Source organism: Anolis sagrei, chromosome 1, assembly GCF_037176765.1.
Source record: "Anolis sagrei isolate rAnoSag1 chromosome 1, rAnoSag1.mat, whole genome shotgun sequence".
NCBI classification, from domain to species: Eukaryota; Metazoa; Chordata; class Lepidosauria; order Squamata; family Dactyloidae; genus Anolis; species Anolis sagrei.
In genome coordinates, this window is record NC_090021.1 from 122939736 (window position 1) to 122954012 (window position 14277).

Genomic DNA, 14277 nt, shown 5'->3' on the forward strand with positions numbered 1-14277 from the left:
TACATTTCAAAATAGATTAACAACCCTAATTGCATGTGCCCATCGACACTGTCATATAATTAAAACTGCATTCTGAGTCTACATTGACCATATAATGTATTATATGGCAGTGTAGATGGGGCTATGGAAGCCATTGTTTGGAGAAGAATGTTGCTATGGTTATCAGGGCATTTCTCTCCCTGTCCAAACTGACCAGATTCTCTTGGCCAGCTAAGGGAAGGCATTTATAGAAGAGCTGTTTCATTCTGTCTTGCAGATAAAGAATTAACACCTTAGACCTTGGTTTGTCATTATCTATATACATAACAAGGGTATAGGTGGGGAAGATGCAGAACTCTATATAACAGGTGCATTTTTCCTGCATGACTCATACTTTAAATGTAGTTAACAAGCACCACAAGGCATCTACAGATGTGATCGCATACTCTGTTAGCTGTACTTGTTAGGAATATTTGCAATCCCTCTGAGATGCCAACAATTTAGAAGCAACTTCAATGTATTTCCTACAAGATAGGCTGATAGGGCTTTCTTTATCCCAGCACAGATGTGATTTATTTTGATATCATTGTTATCTATGTGCACTGTGAAAGAGACTGACATCTAACAAACTGTTTTAGGAACCAAGACTGTGTCAGTTGTAAAAATGTCTTTCTTTCCTTGAGCACAGAAGTCTCTAAAGCTATTGTGGCTGGTTAACGTTACACAAACAAACATAAATGATCCCAAAGCCTGCCAGATTGTTAAGTGTCTGCAGTAAATGCAGGCCTGATGTCTCCAGTGATGGTATTTCTTTTTTCGGACTGAAACTGGAAACTGCCTAAAGCAACATTTTTGGTTATGTATTGCATAGTACTTATTTACATCAGAGAAGACCTGCAAAAATCACTGGGACTGTAGGCAAACTGGAATCAGAGTGCATAAAAACACTGAAGCTCCTTGGAGAGAATGGAGACAAAATTAGAAAGAAAAAGCTATCTGATGGCTCACTCTTAGCCAAGAATTCAAATGCCTAAAAATGAAACAAGAAGGAAATGCTGTAGTAATTTGTGCTTTTTTTTCACACAGACCTTTTCTTTTTATTTTAAATGAGCAAAACCTCCCCTGTGATATGAGGGCCACTAATGGGCAGTTATGAAAATATCGGTTCACTTAATGGATCTAGGTGATAAGGACAAGAACATGTTTTGATAGTACATTTTCCCCTCTTTTACTGACTTCTCTTTGTTCTGAATGGATTATTCATATTAGCAGGAACAATGGGTAACTGTGCAATGATAGGTTCACACAAGAGATCTGGAAGAGAAGACTGAAAAGTTGTTGAATAGATTATTAGTATTAGTATTATTTTCACTTTCTTGCACAGATGGCAACTCCCCCCACAAATAACCATGTCCAATTGCTCGTTGCCTGCTCTAAAATAGATGTGAAGAAGGCTGTTTCTGAAAACAGAAAAGTTTTATCATGGTAATAATTCCTGTGACCATTTTACTATTTCACCTGTGTCTGCTTTCTTACTGGTTGTATAGCAGAAGTATAGGTCGAGTGTCCCTTATTTAAAATTGCTGAGATTAGAAGTGTTTTGGATTTTGGATTTTTCAGATTTTGGAATACCCCCCCTCCTCTCATGAGAAATCTGACCTCTTTGCATGGCCTTTGGGGCAGTGCCATTTTGCTGGCAGTCCCTGGCGAAAGGGAAGGCATGCAGAGTGGTTCATGGCACGCCCTGCACCCTCCTTCCTTCCCCCATCATATGGTGAGGACAGGACAAGGGGCATTGGTATCCTTTTCCCATCATATGAGAGAAAGGGCAACAGTGCATGTTGCCTGGCTGCCCTTTCCCCATTATATGGGGAAATGGAGAGAAAAGTGTGGGTAGCTCTGTCGGAGCTACCCAAAAAACACTTACTTCTCCATGGTGGAGGAGGAAGCATCGCAAAGTGCTTTCCCTCTACTTCGAGAGGAATGTTGGTGGGGCCAAGTCAGCGTTGTCAGTTGAAGCTCGGCAAGCCCTGTCCAGGCCTCATTGACAAATGTAAAAACGGGGCCGTAAAACTCATGTGTGAAGAGGTCGATAGATAGAAAGAGATCTTGGGGGTTGGACTTATACTACTTATACACATAGCCTGAATGTAATTTTTACAAGATTTTATGCATACTTTTAATATATTTTTGTGCATGAAACAATCATAAAGCAAAAGTATCACTATATCAGGCACCCATGTGGAAAGTTTTGGGATTCTGGAGTATTGCAGATTCTGGATAAGGAATACTCTACATGTACTGCGTTTGTGTATTTTGCTGTTCATGGAATTAAAAATGAGGCCCCACACTTAATATACCACAATAGTATCAGATAATTACATTGCCCATTGCTAAGATTCTTGTGTAATGTCTAATCACAAATCAGCTCTATTCAGAAAAGTGTCTTTCTAATGATAATGGAAGCATTATAATCTATGAAAAGGTTCTGCCTATTTTATTGCATCCCTTTGGAGTGTTACTACATTAAATATTGCATCAGTTTGATACCACTTTATAAACTGTCATGGCTCCATCCTACAGAATGTTGGAACTTGCTAGGATTTGTAGTTTGATGAAGCACTTGGGATTTTTGGATCAGAGAGAACTATACTGCTAAACAGAGTTCTCTTTAGTAGATACTTCCAAATACATATGAAAATAAATAAAATTTGTGTTTAGGTTTGAATCTCATCTAAAAAACAATCATTATTATAGAGGTATTCTAAAATCTAAGCAAATCCATATTCCAAAACATTTTTAGTCCCAAGCACTTCAAATATTCAAACTGTCTCATACTTTATCATTCTGCACATGAAAAATGTTTAAAATCTGAAATGGCAAATGTGCGTGATTTTACTGGAAAATATAAAAACTGTGACTAACCACAAAACTTTTTATTTTGAATTCTTTAATAAAAGAACTGTGATATATTTTAAAATATATCAATAGGCTGTCTTTTTTATGTATTTATTCATGTAGTCCTCTTTTTCTCTTGAATTTGACTGAATAACACAAAACAACCCTCCTCCCCAACAGTCTAGCTCTTATGACTATGTACATAGGAGAAATAAACGTAAGCTGGGGTTATTAAAGTATTCAAATTCAACTTGGGAGATCACATTTCTAGTCCTTACTGGACTATGAAACTGAATAGGTTACACTGGAACACTGAGTCCTTCATGTAGGTTTGCTACATGGAGTTAACGTAAGTGAGGAAGAGGAAAGCCATACATTGGGGGTCGGGGCTTATATATATGTGTGTGTTTATGTATGCAGTTATTAGAAATAGAAAAAAAGATATGAAAAGTATGTGAAAAAATTGCTCAGGATAATTTGTCAATTACAGAATTTTCAGAGTACAATATGCTATTTTCTCTGCCAAAAGTACAGTTTTGCACACAATAAATTCTGAACTGCAGATAGTATTGGAAAAAAGATCTGTGAGGGTTTTCTAAAACTGGTTTTCAGACACTTGCTGTAGAAAGAAAATTGCTAAAATTACCATAGTTTTCTTCTAGAATGAAATTAGTGAAGAATTACATCCCTAGCATATGACAGGCATTCTTAAACGCATAATACCTAACTAAATATATGAATGACAGTCTACCAATATCAGACTTGCATGTAAACTAACTTCTCTAAAATGCTAGGCAGAGATAGTTAAACAGCATCCTTTCTACTTATACTGTTCTCAATTGAAGTTCTGCATAGGGCTAGGATCTTTGGGGGGAAAACCCTCAAGGTACATTTGTACAATCTTGGTTTAAATTCTATAATTAATTATACATTTTCTAATTATTAACTTGGATAAGCTTATTCTGCATCTATGCACATCATCTTGATGATACACAGTATAGAACTAGGAAGAAATACGTTTATGATATTGGTGTTTCTGGATGAATGGGAAGTCTAACTCTCAGAAAGATGAGGGAGAGGCGTCTTCTGAACTTTCTATGGGTTAAAATGATAACTATGGGACAAATTCTGCAGAATATTCAAAGCTGCATGTGTCCTCCTCATCACAAGAATATTTCTGTACAACCTTTGAGGCCAGTGATCTTCCAAGGGTTTTGGGACTTCAGCTTCCAGAAGACCCAGTGAGCTAGGCCAACTATCAGATTTCTTGAAACCTTGGTCTAAAATATCTGCAAGACCAAAGGTGGGAAACACTACAAATGAGGCAACCACTTCCTCCAAGCAGAACATTCAACCTCCCTCTCTCTTTTTCTTTTCCACCTGACATCTGCTCCAGGATCCCTGACCAAAGGGCCAGGATTTGACAAGAGTTACACTCCCTTCTCTGCATTTGTGACAATATTTTTCCTGTCCTGGTATTTTTTTCATGGACTTCTGATACTAACCATAGCGTTTATTCCCATTTCAGACTGGGCTTGTTTTCTTGTCATGGGAATTTCTGATACATGCTGAGATAAGTGTTAAGCTGGGATAAATGCTAAATATTTCTGTTGTTTTAGTTTTTCCACAGTCTTAATGATGATATTTTGAAATGGATTGCGACCTTTACAATGATGATTTTCCACTGACCTTCATTTCCTTATGACATTTCTGGTTGCCAGACTGAAGGTTTCTTTTCCTCTCACTCTTTCTAGAATTATGGTGCAAAAACATATGTGTGTGTATGTTTTCAAGTTGTCCGTTGACTTATGATGACCTCCTGAATGACAGGATTTTATTAGATAAGAAATATTTAGTGTTTTTCCAAGTTCCTTCATTTGCATAGTTGTATAGTCTTGTAACACTTCAGCAGTATCACTATACAAATAACTATAACAATAAATCGAAATGAAGTTTGACATGGAGAACTTTGATTCTGGGAGAGAAGCATATTGAGCTGGATAGATGTTGAAATTGTGGAGGGAATGGCAGAAAGTAGTCTCACACTATAAATAGTGGTTGAAAAGAGAAATGCTAATTTAGGGTAATGATACAACAAACAACAAAGCAGAACCGGAACCCTGTATACTCAGGAAACAATTGGATATAGGAGCAGAAACAACTAATACAAGGTGTGAAATCCCAAAGACAGAATGGAACAACATTTCCTGAAGAATTGGGCATTCTGGGAGAGTCGTGACATTCAATATTTTGTAACAATAGAGCATGCTCAGTCCTTATTGGTCTACTAGGATGGCTTTCTTTTCTGTACTCATAAGTATAAACAATCACTGCCGTAATAATGGGATTAAAACTGTATGTGTTGTGAACTTTGTAACTCATAAAGTTGGAGGCGTGATTTGCTGCAGATGTACACTTTCTTTTCCACTTAAGAAGAACATATCACAACCTCTAAACTCTCTCCAATCAATCAACTTCAAAACATGCTACTCTCTAACCATCTTCTTCTGAAAGGGTTGCAAACTATTAAGGCCTCTGCAAATAGTATGTGTCTGCTATTCATTATATTATCGAAAAAGGATACTCGAAGGTCATGTAATTAGATACTGCTTCTGATCTACAAGAGCATATTTATGAGCTGAAAATCCTAAGTTCTTAAATGTAAGTTTCTTGGTTGTGGTTTGCTAATTAATCACAACTGGTGAGAATTTGTCAATTCTGGTTTTATTCTTTCAGTTTTACTCTTAGAAAAATATGTTTTTACAGATGAGGAAAATGATTAACTAAGAAAAAAGATTACTAATAATATGATTTCAAAGTATAGTGTGAGTGTAGAAGAAATGAATTCTACAAATCAGTTAGTTGTATATAAGAGACAGGACATGAATCAGTAGGACTGGTTTATATGCATGAAAATGCTGTCCAGCAACCATGGAAAGGACAATGCTGTTATATACATGTCACTATCTGACACTGCAAAGCTATATTAAAGATGTACTGGCTCACTACTGCTCACAGATATGTCATTTTGTTAAAGGAACCCTCTCCTAGTAACTAATCACAAAGTTCTGCCTCCAGGGCAATCTAATGGAAGAATTGCTCTGTTGGCTAAATACTGCTGGGAAAAAGGGGGGAGAGGAGGGAGAAAATAATAAACCGAAGGTAGATCCAAATTACAACAGATCGAAACCTCCTCCAGGTCAAGGCTGGAGCCTTAGTTCCAAACTAACTAACTGATTGATCAGTTAGTCCAACACAGCTTCGGCAGGTCAGATATCAGTTCAACTCGTATTTTGGCATCTTTGCAAGTTAGGATTGGATTTGACTGTTGCAACAGAATTCATCCGGAAGTAGAACATAAAGAATGTCCCTTCATCACAGACTCATCAATACCCATTATTAATAGTGAAAAAATGCTGGTCTCGGGCAAGATCTAGCTGCATCTATTTTGAAAGTTTTGGACATATTGCATATCCCAGCCCCCATTCTTTTCCAATGCTAACAAATCAATTGCATAATATAGCAATATGTCATTCTATTACAAAGGAAAGGCATATTTATGAAATACATAGTCTGAATCTTATGTCATTCCTATATACAAAAAATATATAATTTTCATTTTTTACTTCCTTGTGGATGAGATTATAATGGATTTTGCACCAATTTCCCCTCCTTTTTCACTTTACTGCAAGGAGGAACATATTCTTTAAAAAAAAACTGTGCAGAAAGGCGGGACACATTATTTAAGAAAACTGTGCAAAATAAACAAATGTCAAGTTTTGTACCCCCTCCCCCCAAAAAAACCTGTGCAAATACAAGAGTAATTGTATAAACACATCTTTCAATAATGTTTAGATTACCAAAATAAACAAATATACAAAAAAGAAAAACCCAAATAACAATCCTCCAACTTCACAGTGGGGTATATTGATGTCACCAGTGAACTCTTTTCCTCAAGGATATTTTTGAATATGTGTTACATTTCAAATTTAGAGACCACATTGTATTACAGAGCATAGCACATTCACTTCACTGTTGGAAGATATACATCATAGAACAGCTGCATAAGAGAGATGAGCTGAAATGCAGAGATGAAGGACATATTTTTCATATTACTGGATTATATTTATTAATGGTATGCTAATATATGTGATATTTAGATTTTCACCCCCAATCTATTTAAATCACACATAGGTCAAAACAAGGATGAGCTTGTTGCTGTGCTCTATCCACTGTGCCTTTCTTCATCCTCTGTCTCCTCAATGCCCTCTACACTGAAAGCTTGTAGCTGGAAGACAACTCTACTCATTTTGGCTGCACACACAAATGAGAACTCAGCTCAGGACTTGAAATCATGCAGGGAACCATCATGTGAATCAACATGTCTCTCTACTGAATGAGTTTGCATTCCAATACACGGAGAGCTGTTATTTGTTAGATGTATGCCAACAGGGCTGTAGGTATGGACAAGGAGTGAATGGGTGCTCTGCACTGTCAAAATAATTCTTTCCCCATAAAATTTTCATTCAGATTCCAATTTCCTAGCATGGTACACACAAATACACACAGAAAGTTCTTCACATCTAGAATGCTTATGTTTGCTGTGTCAACCTCCCTTTGATATATTTGCCAACCCCTTTCCTTTGAATGCCTCAACTGTAAATGCTTAACTGAAGTTGAAACGTATTGCAATGATAGCCATTTAGAGACTGAAGGTGAATTTTATGGATGTTTCAGAATGCTTGGAGATGTCTTCATTTTGTCTCTCCGTAGCTACATCCCTAAACATAAATACCTATGAAAACATGAAAAAGGCAGATCCTAACACCATCCACAGTATGCACTGTATGTAGAATTTTGGCTGCTCTTCTGCTAACACTGTATCACTTCTTAAATCTCCTGAAGCAATGCATGTGGGTATAGCAAGTATGTTTTCTGACTATTCTCAGCACCCATGCTAACCTGGGCATACTTGATTTCATCTAATTTTAAAAGCAAAGCAAGTCTGAATATTTTTTGGGTGGCTTATTGGAAATACCAGAGATCATCTCCTAGAGTAAGAAAGACTCATCTTAAAACTCTAGAAAGCTGTTTCCATACTGAGCTAGATGCATTAATGGTCCGATTTTATGTCCATTTATATGTGTGTGCACGCACGTACAGGTTGCATGTAGGCTTATGGCAACACCATACATTTTCTTGGGTTTTATAAGGTAAGGAATAATCAAAGGTATCCATTGCCCTGTAAAGCCCAGTTTAGGTGGTTTAGTTTATCTTGGAGGAGGTGAGGTTTGCAGACCTAAATTGGGTTTTACAAGCCAATGGGTACTCCACCTCAGACATCAGAAGAGCTGCAAGACAGAATAAGCCACGAGAGTAAAAACAAAGATGCACCCAGAGGAAAAGTGTTCTTGCCATACATCAAGGGACCCGCTGATCGCATAAGGAAGCTGATGAGGAAACATAATATACAAACTATCTACAGACCCACCAAGAAAATCCAACAAATTCTATGTTTAGCAAAGGACAAGAGGGATCCTCTCACTTCTGCAGGAGTCTGCCATATACCATGCAGCTGTGGACAACTCTACATAGGGACCACCAAATGCAGCATTGCTCAAACACAAATCAAGAAACATGAAAGGCACTACAGACTACTTCAACCAGAGAAGTCAGCCATAGCAGAGCACCTGATGAACCAACCTGGGCACAGAATATTATCTGAGAACACAGAAATGCTGGACTACTCTCACAACCACCATGTCAGACTACACAGAAAAGCCATTGAAATCCACAAGCATGTGGACAATTTCAACAGAAAGGAGGAAACAATGGAAATAAACAAAATCTGGCCACCAGTATTAAAAAGCTCTAAAATTATAACAGCAAAACCACACTAAAATACAGGAAAACTCCAGAGAGGAAACAATCAGGGACAGCTTATTACCTCTCAACAAAGGATTCCCCCAGGCACTAACAAGCCACACCTAAAAACTGTCAGGCCATCAAATACTAATCAAGGTGACCAATTGAAACATTCAAACCTACCTTCAACAGACAAGAGTTCTTTCTTCCACCCTGGACTTTCCACAGATATATACACACAATTTTCCTAGTTTCCAACAGACCTCACAACCTCTGAGGATGCGTGCCATAGATGCAGGTGAAAAGTCAGGAGAGAATACATCTAGAGCATGGCCATATAACACGAACAACCTACAACAACCCAGTTCTGTACTAGTTTCCTGAAGAACATAAAACAACACATTCCAAACAGAAATCTTCCATTGATCAGTAGATGGCAAACTTGCTGCATCTAGCTTCTATTCCATTTTTCCTGTTAGCATTTACAGTAGAAGCATTATATTGTGTTATAATTTAAGATACCTTTAAATTCATCCTGTTTAGTTTATTGTAGAAATGATTTGTGTACAAATACTCCATATAGCAGATATATGCTATGGTCTTTTAACATGCTACCACAAAGAAATATTTGTCTTAATTAATATATGTGCAAATTTCCCATAGCCATTTTTTCTCTGGCATATCTTAAATGATTACCTGTTTTATTTCTGGAGGGTTATTATTTTTTATTTGGAACTTGGTTGTTTTATTAATGGAATTGCCTCCATAAGGCTTTGAAGAATGTAGCAGGCTCATTGTGCTGCAACGCTTCATGGCAGAATGCTGTGCAAACAACCATGTATAAAAGAAGCTAATGATTAGCATCCTTAGTCTAAAAGGTAAAATGTGCTCTAAGACAATACTGGGAAGATGTTTGGTTCATGATGTGCATGTTCTAAGTGTTATTCATGATGCAACCTACTACAAGAATATTCATAAGTTTAAATTCAGAAAAGAAGAAGGTGCTATACAGTTAGATGCTAGTTAGCAAATGCAAAATAGATTGTATGAGATGAGAATATGCATATAGAATAACATTTGAAAAATAATGAATAAACAAGATTAAGAAAGATCACATGTTATCTGACAAATTAGCAACTTGTAATTGCCCAGAAAATATAAGCATTTTTTGTGATGTCATTTGCTATCCAGAATATTCTAGAATAATAATTCTCTTCTAACTACATTGAAAGCAAATCATTTCAGAAGGGAATAAATGTTTATAAAATGAATGTGACCAGAAGGATTAATTGATTGAAATTTTGACTTGATTGTTTTTGTTAAAAACTTTTGTAAAATACTGATTGTAGTAGGCTTAGTAGTCTTTGAAGGCTGAGCAAAGGAAGATGCTTTTAAAACTGTGGTGCAGGAGGAAAATTCAGAAAGTGCCTTGGACCATGAGAAGCTCCAACCAGTACATACTTCAAGAAATAAAGCCCAACTGCTCATTGGAGGGAAAGATATTAGAGGCAAAGATGAAGTACTTTGGCCACATCATGAGAATACAGGAAACCTTAGAGAAGACAATGATGCAGGGGAAGACGGAAGGAAAAAGAAAGAGGTGCCAACCAAGGGCAAGATAGATGGATGGTATCTTTGAAGTGACTGGCTTTACTCTGGAGCTTGGGGTGGCCATGGCTGATAGGGAGCTCTGGCGTAGGCTGGTCCATGAAGTCACAAAGAGTTGAAGCAACTGAATGAATAAACAACAGTGATCTTAGTAATTACAAACTTGCTGTCAAAGTAAGCCTCTCCCATATCAATGAGGCTAAATATTCATACTAAATGGGAGAGAAAGAGTAGAACAACTAGGCTATAATTATTATTTATCTTAATAAAGGGGGTACCAATGATAGTAGCAGCTGTAGTGTATGTGTTTTCCCCAAGTATCCAAAAATTTTGGGTCACATACTGGTAGAAAAGTAATTTGTAGTCTGTCCCCAAAGTAATAAGAATGATTTATTTTGTGCAGCACAGAAGGGCCAGTAAAGGAAAGTGGGGATTGAAGCAGGTGGAGGAGGAACCCGGGCACACACTTTGAGTTTCCTCAATCCAGTCTTCATCTTTGTAGTAGTCAGTATATTAGCAAAAATGCACAGTCATGTTTGTGTCTTATTATGGGCAAAAACGCAGAGGAGTCTGGAATAACGTCCTTCAACTTCTAGAACTGAGACTAATGTGTCTGTTCATGTAAAGACGTCCTCCACTGCTTTGAAAGGGGGCAGCAACACTGGAATCACTGTATTCAATCACAAGGAGTCTGTTTTAAAGCAGATATCATTCATTAAACGTAGGTTCGATATTTATTGTAAGAAATTCTCATTGCTTTTGGGACAGACAATGTACATAAATTAAGATACACACGCACACTCTTAACAGAACAATGTGGTTGGTAGTTTCCACAGCAACTTTCTAAATTTGACTGAGGTTATATAGAAGTGTTGGTCAGGCTGAGGGATAATTATATGCTAAGGTCACCCAGCAAATAGATTACTGAGTCACTGTATCTATCACATTGCAGTGAAATACAGTGAATTAACACAGTAAAATATGACCTTGGTGTCTGCTGGGGTTTTTTCCCAGGATCACCCATGGAACTCAAAATGCATAGATGCTTAAGTCACTTTACAATACAACAGCATAGTAAAATGGTTCTCCTTATACAATATGGCAAATGACTCAAAGAACAGCCAGAGAGAGCCTGTGGATCGCTGAATTCATGGGGGGCTGCAGCAAGTTATGGCTACATGTCATCATAATGGTAGACACAAGGCAAAACTATGGTTTGGACCTTTTTTCCATTTTTTTTAGCTGTGGTTGGTAGAATTAATGGATACAGAACTTCACATGTTTGGAGGTGGTGCACCTCTTCTCCACAAGGCATGGGGAGTCTGGTGACCCATGCCTCACCTTGCATTGGCTCACCTTGCTCGCCGGGAGGGCGATCACATGAGGAAATGCAGAGTGTGCATGATGTGCATGGCTCCCCCCCTAGATTTGGCCACACGGGAAGCCTCCCGTGTTGCCTGGGCAGTGGCAGTATACTGGTTCCGCTACTCTGCACCCAAGGAGCCTGCACAATGTCATGTGAATGGAGCAAGATGGCTCCATGGGTAACCCAGGCTAGATTGGCATTTACTGCCGAATCTAGCCCCATCTGATGAGGTTGTGCAAGTCCTGATAGGGACTGATAAAACATTCTTCTAATAACTTTAAGCAGGAATCCTCTGGTAGTTTACTTAGGTGTAAACCCAATTGAGGATATTGGAATAAGAATTCTCAATAAATTCTTATAGGGTTTCACTGTGGATTATCAGTATCTCTATGAAGCATGGATAAGGGTGTATAAAGGGAAACGTTTTTATTTTGCTTTAAAATCTTTATTATTTCTAGAATTAAGTTTCTACTACCGGGTCATTTCATATAGTTTTTCATTTATTTTCATTTTTCCATTGATTCCAGTGTGAAACATTCTGTCTGCAACTTATGCAGTTCTTGCTTTCTCCTACTTTGCAAAAGAACTATACCCATCAAATTCCAGCCACATTAGCAATTTTCTAAGCAGTTAAGAAAGCACATGCTGAATAGTCTTCCTATTCCTTTAAATTGAGGTTAAAGCTTCAGATTTTCTCTTTAAAGTTTAGTTCTTTTGCATTGCAGTGACACCCAATTTTAAGGATTGTCTTACTTATCTGAAGCATCAGTCCTTTCAAATTTTAGAAAACAAAGAAAATGGTTTCTATTTTATAGGAAACTATGTAAATTGCACAGATACTTTATGTGTCTGTGTGAATAATTTCACATGTCTTTCATGGATTTTCTTAAGTTTTCCCATTTTCTTGATTTGAAATATAGCCTACAGCACCTGGTATTTGCTGGTGGTTTTCTATTAGCTTCCAATATCAACTTGGATCTGGTTATTTTAGGATGCTTAGGTGGGTGGAAACATCTTAGGGTTCTTTTTCTACACTGTAGAATTAATGCAGCTTGACCTCACTTTAACTGACATGGTTCCATGCTTGGTTTGGTGAGGCACCAGCACTTTTTGGAAGATATGACAAAAGGAAGCAGAGCGTATTTGAGGAGTGGGAAAGTCATAGAGATAACAAGGAACTCATTACAAAGGGCCATGGATTCACCACACATTGTCACTCCATGCCCAACATCACATGACTTACCCCAACCCCCATCCCATGGGGAGAAGCACTGCTGCCTGGCTTCCCCTCATTGTCCTGAAGGTAATACAAAAAGTCTGCTGTGTAGCCACAGTGGCGGCATATGTCACTTGCTCTCCCCTTTCATGATGGAGCCTGGCTGGAAGTACACCTGCATCGTGTAATTGGGTCCAACCTGAAAGGGGAGAACAGGTGGCGTATGACAGACAAAGTAGCCCATCTGATGAAGTGGTGTAATGCTTGCTTATAAAGCTACTGTCCTTCCAGTTTTATTGTATGCAAACCATGGACCAACTACAAACATCACTCTCAACTTCTGCAACAATTCCATAAGTATTGTCTTCAAAAAAAATCCTGCTAATTTATTGGGAAGGCAAGGAGACAAATGTTAGCATTTTGTAAGAAACAAAGATCACCAGTATCAAAGTAGAACAAAAATGTGGAATAAATGCTGAGAACTGGAAAGCACTGTTGGCAACAGCTGACCTCCAGTTAGAATGCTCGAGGGCCAACGCTTTCCTTAGTGGGTCCATAAGGTTTCCTTAGTGGAGACCTATTCTGAATCTCTTAGGTGTTTTGCAGTGTTTTGCAGTGAGGACATACATTTCCAGATGGAAGGTCTTCCCGACAATGGTTTGCCTGATATGCTTTCTTCTTGGTGCTCCTTTCTCTCTTTGCCCTCTATTGTCTCTCTTCAAAATCCACAGCACTGTTGTAACAGCTAACCTCTGGTTAGAATGCTCAAGGGCTTCCCAGTTCTCGGTGTTTATTTCACATTTTTTTAGGTTAGCAAAATGCTCTACTAGAAGTCACTAACCATTACCAACCCCACTGCAATGTCGGAAATAAAGCACAATGGTGTAACACCAGAAAATGTTGACCATTTTGCCACTTAGGCAGCCACCTCTCTGTAAAAGTCTCTCTTTCCTTTCTCAGTAACCTCTCTATGAATTGTACATTATGTTTCAGACAATGAGTTCAAATAAAGAGACATTGAAAAGAGATTGAGAACTGAATTTGCAGTCTCTTGCATCCTTTTATTATGTATGTATATAAGAAGTCATCTCATATAGTACCTAATCAGTACTTTTGAAATTTTGAAATAGTCAATTTTGATTGGTCAGAGTGCTATACATTTGGCATCTTTATGTATTTCTACATATTAATACAATGAGCTGAAAATATTAATTGATTATCATATTGTACATTTAAATATTTTGAAGGCACCAGTCTGATCTTGGAAGCTAAACTGGGTCAGGCCAAGGGGAACTCCAAGGAATATCAAGTACTATGAGTTATATTTCAGAGGAGGACAAAAACA